Source organism: Schistocerca cancellata, chromosome 4 (genome assembly GCF_023864275.1).
Source record: "Schistocerca cancellata isolate TAMUIC-IGC-003103 chromosome 4, iqSchCanc2.1, whole genome shotgun sequence".
Lineage (NCBI taxonomy): Eukaryota > Metazoa > Arthropoda > Insecta > Orthoptera > Acrididae > Schistocerca > Schistocerca cancellata.
In genome coordinates, this window is record NC_064629.1 from 846,512,628 (window position 1) to 846,518,568 (window position 5,941).

The 5,941-nt window shown below is 44.1% G+C and overlaps 1 non-coding gene across 1 annotated transcript; it reads right to left on the reverse strand.

The window, feature by feature from the left end:
• Positions 1 to 1,612: 1,612 nt before the first annotated feature.
• On the reverse strand, positions 1,613 to 1,696 carry Trnap-ugg (transfer RNA proline (anticodon UGG)). Its single transcript has one exon. It is a non-coding gene; the product is annotated as a tRNA-Pro (tRNA).
• Positions 1,697 to 5,941: the final 4,245 nt, after the last annotated feature.

Here is a 5,941-nt window from a genome sequence, read left to right on the forward strand (position 1 = left end):
ATTCAATACCTCCTCATTAGTTATGTGATCTACCCATCTAATCTTCAGCATTCTTCTGTAGCACCACATTTCGAAAGCTTCTATTCTCTTCTTGTCCAAACTACTTATCGTCCATGTTTCACTTCCATACATGGCTACGCTCCATACAAATACTTCCAGAAACGACTTCCTGACACTTAAATCAATTCTCGATGTTAACAAATTTCTCTTCTTCAGAAACGCTTTCCTTGCCATTGTCAGTCTACATTTTATATCCTCTCTACTTCGACCATCATCAGTTATTTTGCTGCCCAAATAGCAAAACTCCTTTACTACTTTAAGTGTCTCATTTCCTAATCTAATTCCCTCAGCATCACCCGACTTAATTCGACTACATTCCATTATCCTCGTTTTGCTTTTGTTATGTTCATCTTATACCCTCCTTTCATGACACTGTCCGTTCCGTTCAACTGCTCTTCCAAGTCCTTTGCTGTCTCTGACAATGAATTCACGGTGTTCTTATTTCAATTTCCAGGAATGTATGTTATGCCGTTATTCGATTTACTCTCCCGATTGGACAAAAGCGCATTTCAGTGGGACTATTCGGATAGGGTTGGGGCTATTTGAATAAGACAAATTATGGGCAGATACACAAGTAAATTACATGGAAGGTTAGCTGAAGATACACTAATTTCTATTTAATACTCATTACTCCCAATAATCTTGTAATAATTACAACACTCATTTCACATTAATGGGAAAGAGCCTTTGTGAAATGTTTCTGTTCTCATAAATCACCTCCAGCGTCGAAAGTAAAATTGCATACGAGCTCTCATAGCGACACAATATTCATGATACCAAGTGATACACTTTTTACATTGTATCCATTCACGTTTATCTTCCTCTGCAACACGTGACCATTTCCCTGGTACCTTCCCCATTTCCAGGTAAGGATAAAGTGTCTTATGGCGAAGATAAGAAGACGTTTAAGCGAAAACAGCTGCCATTTGGTGCCACGTGATTAACAACGATGGTAAAGAAACAGTCTAGTGTACTTGTATAAGCACACCAGCAGCAAAACCGTTAGCTCCTGTCAGACATACAGCTGTAGAGGCAGTTGTCTGTAGATACTTGTCTAAGGCGAACTGTCCAGAGCTTCTGAATTTTATCCAGTGTGTTCCACATCTTCGTCCTCAGAGTTGGATATTTGAGGTTGTCTACTCAGTCATTCTTGGAAAATAAAAATACTTTCCTATAATTCTTAACATTTCTTGTAACAACCGTAGTCATGTATGCGACAATAGTCTTCTTTTTCACTGATGTCCTCGCCCATATTAACTGATTCGAGATGTTCAGGTCTGTTAGTTACTTGATGTAAGACTTTTTCCACACGAGTGAGTTCTTGAACTATCTCCTTGAAGGAAGTTGCAGGAAAGACGTGTAGAACCATTCAAAGCATATCCGTATCTCTGGCACCAATTATGGTTGTATGACTCTCTCGTTCTACAGCTGACTAGTTCAAAAATGGTTCAAATGGCTCTGAGCACTATGGGACTTAACTTCTAAGGTCATCAGTCCCCTAAAACTTAGAACTACTTAAACCTAACTAACCTAAGGACATCACACACATCCATGCCCGAGGCAGGATTCGAACCTGCGACCGTACCGGTCACGCAGTTCCAGACTGTAGCGCCTTTAACCGCTTGGCCACCCGGGCCGGCAGCTGACTAGTTCCAGCAGTGGCAGCTCAAAGGTATATATTCTGCGTGTTCACAAATTTTTAAATTCAGATAAGCATGAGAGTGTGAAATTAATAGCATCTTCTGGATAACAGTTACGCTTATGAACATACACTCCTGGAAATTGAAATAGGAACACCGTGAATTCATTGTCCCAGGAAGGGGAAACTTTATTGACACATTCCTGGGGTCAGATACATCACATGATCACACTGACAGAACCACAGGCACATAGACACAGGCAACAGAGCATGCACAATGTCGGCACTAGTACAGTGTATATCCACCTTTCGCAGCAATGCAGGCTGCTATTCTCCCATGGAGACGATCGTAGAGATGCTGGATGTAGTCCTGTGGAACGGCTTGCCATGCCATTTCCACCTGGCGCCTCAGTTGGACCAGCGTTCGTGCTGGACGTGCAGACCGCGTGAGACGACGCTTCATCCAGTCCCAAACATGCTCAATGGGGGACAGATCCGGAGATCTTGCTGGCCAGGGTAGTTGACTTACACCTTCTAGAGCACGTTGGGTGGCACGGGATACATGCGGACGTGCATTGTCCTGTTGGAACAGCAAGTTCCCTTGCCGGTCTAGGAATGGTAGAACGATGGGTTCGATGACGGTTTGGATGTACCGTGCACTATTCAGTGTCCCCTCGACGATCACCAGTGGTGTACGGCCAGTGTAGGAGATCGCTCCCCATACCATGATGCCGGGTGTTGGCCCTGTGTGCCTCGGTCGTATGCAGTCCTGATTGTGGCGCTCACCTGCACGGCGCCAAACACGCATACGACCATCATTGGCACCAAGGCAGAAGCGACTCTCATCGCTGAAGACGACACGTCTCCATTCGTCGCTCCATTCACGCCTGTCGCGACACCACTGGAGGCGGGCTGCACGATGTTGGGGCGTGAGCGGAAGACGGCCTAACGGTGTGCGGGACCGTAGCCCAGCTTCATGGAGATGGTTGCGAATGGTCCTCGCCGATACCCCAGGAGCAACAGTGTCCCTAATTTGCTGGGAAGTGGCGGTGCGGTCCCCTACGGCACTGCGTAGGATCCTACGGTCTTGGCGTGCATCCGTGCGTCGCTGCGGTCCGGTCCCAGGTCGACGGGCACGTGCACCTTCCGCCGACCACTGGCGACAACATCGATGTACTGTGGAGACCTCACGCCCCACGTGTTGAGCAATTCGGCGGTACGTCCACCCGGCCTCCCGCATGCCCACTATACGCCCTCGCTCAAAGTCCGTCAACTGCACATACGGTTCACGTCCACGCTGTCGCGGCATGCTACCAGTGTTAAAGACTGCGATGGAGCTCCGTATGCCACGGCAAACTGGCTGACACTGACGGCGGCGGTGCACAAATGCTGCGCAGCTAGCGCCATTCGACGGCCAACACCGCGGTTCCTGGTGTGTCCGCTGTGCCGTGCGTGTGATCATTGCTTGTACAGCCCTCTCGCAGTGTCCGGAGCAAGTATGGTGGGTCTGACACACCGGTGTCAATGTGTTCTTTTTTCCATTTCCAGGAGTGTATTTATAAAACTCCAGCAGCTGTGAATGATAATAGTAGTAATATGCTTAACTTATCTGCTAAAAGGAAGAATCGTTTTTGTGGAGCTTTGTTGTTTCGTACATAATTACGTACAGTTTATGCCAAAAACTAAATTATGTTTAGGCTGTCGCTACTCTCCGTTTCGCATTTATGTGTAATTTGGTGTTTTCTTCCCTTTTTATTTTCGAACAAATGTACAAGATCACTAATACATGTATTACTTAACGAATTAACTTCTGGGCTGAAAATCATACATTCTTACGTTGCACCCACGCAACAACTTACGCTTATTATACCCTTCTTTGTTAAATGTTCGCTTGTGGTCACGCTTATTTGATTTCGTCACTTTCTCAAACAACGGATCTTGTTTGGGAGGCCCTACTTCATTTGCAGCTAAACTTTCTTGTTAATTTTCTTTTCTGTTAGTGCTTAATACAGGTTTAACAGAATTCATGTTGACACTGCACAGGAAAGCCCATTCCTGCACAAAAAATAACCAACTCCAAACACAAAATGCCATTTGCGGTAATTATTAAATTCAAATGCTACTCTCTACCCACAACGTCACTTGACTAGAATACAAATAAGGCGCAAAGAGCCATAAGAGTAAAAAACACAGCGTCTTTGACCTGCCTATATTTAAGTTAACATCAGAGAAACCAGAGAGACAGCTTTTCGTGAATATTCAGATATACGTACAATGTGGGCTTACTGTACAGATAAACCTGACCACAATAAGATCAACAGATGTCAGAAGCGTGAATAAATGCTACAGCCTCGTAATCTACGATGATTATTGAATGATAAAATTCAAAATTTGGCGTATTATATCTGATAAAGAGTTCCACAAAATAGGTTTTCCTATCAGTTTAACAGTAGCTAGGTAGGACTAATAGAGGATATAGAGAAAATACAAATAAGAGCAACGCGTTTCTTCGCGGGTTCGTTTAGTAAACGTGAACGCGTCGCAGAGATGCTCATCCAACTCCAGCTGCAAGCACTACAAGAGAGACTTTGTGCATCACGATGCAGTTTACCTTCCCTAGGTGCCCGATCTAATTTTATTATATGGCGATTGAACTGGCATATCTGTGCAGTGCTACTGCCTAGAGGGATTTATGCCAAGCGAACGTGGATGAAAGTCTGTTGCGGTGTGCTACCATCTGGTGTTGCTGGTGTAAACTTGTAGTTGAGTGGTAAGGGTTAGCAGTGCTAGCCATGAACCGTGCACATTATTTATCAAATCCGCATATATTTGGCTCATAAGGCAGTTACGTCACGCCAGTTAAGCATGCTCAGAAGCTCCTCGAAACGTGCACAAGTGAAGGCGTGCTCGAGACCCTGATGCTAAGTTTCACAGAGTCTAAGTCAGCGCGGTAGATTAAGAGCAGTGTATTTCAGATTACATCTACATTACGTTTAACAGCATTCAAGCAAAAATAACCGATAAATCCGCAAAGTGTCAAAAGTTAGGGTGTCCACGTGCGCTTCTGGTTTTACACAACATCCGCCACTGAGTTCCCGTCTTTCCTGTTACAATAGAATGATCAGAAAACTCAACCGCGATGTTCTACAAGTTTTCTCTAACTTGTTCTGCCACTATTTCTCCTGATGCTAGTTATGAATAAAAGTATCCAATTCCAATGTTTTACCTATTTTTGCTATTTAACTTAGAAAAACTGATGTGACATTCCGATTCTGTACTAACATCACTAAATACTATTGAGTGCTTTATGGCAGTACAAACACTGCGACGTTTTGCATCTAGCCTTCCCATCGATGTATCCTTCAACCTGTAATTTGATTTTTCTTTATTTCCTTCCAACTTCAATCAACTTTCCGCTTCAAATACTATGTGCGCATTATTTTCTTTAATTGGCGACGCTATAAGCAATTCTGGGACCGTATCATGCAAACGGCTGCAGATTTCTAATACCACATTAAGGTGACTTTTACTGGTAAACAGAGCAGGGTTGGGGGATACAGCCTCTGTTCATCACACGGTGCACCACTATTTTTGAGAAAATCTTCACAGTCCGTTATGAACCCTACTGAACAATCTCTTTAGTATTTCAGAGGTACTGGTTACGTGTCACTGCCAGATTCCACACATTTCATATTTTCTCATAATCCATAATCTCACACTTCACTGTAAAATCACTCACAAAAGCAATTCATACAAATTGTTACACGTTTGAAAAATCACCCCTAGGTCAGCGGAAGACTTGGCTCTGAACACTATGCGACTTAACTTCTGAGGTCATCAGTCGCCTAGAACTTAAAACTAACTAAACCTAACCTAAGGACATCACACACATCAATGCCCGAGGCAGGATTCGAACCTGCGACCGTAGTGGTCACACGATTCCAGACTGAAGCGCCTAGAACCGCACGGCCACACTGGCCGGCTCAGCGTAAGACTATGAACCCATTCTGCCCCCAACCCTACCTTCCTCTGTGAGAGATAAAATTCGAAATATCTTTAATTTATGACAAATACATCTCAGAGGGCTGGTCTACCGAGTACTGAAGAAAAACATCTCCCACTGATGAGTTTATTCGTTTATTTAATTGAAAATTTTCGCTTAGTTTTAAGTTCTTCGCTCAACACATCTTCATCAAACACGATTACAGAACACCAACACAAACACAAGAGAAGCCAGTGTCT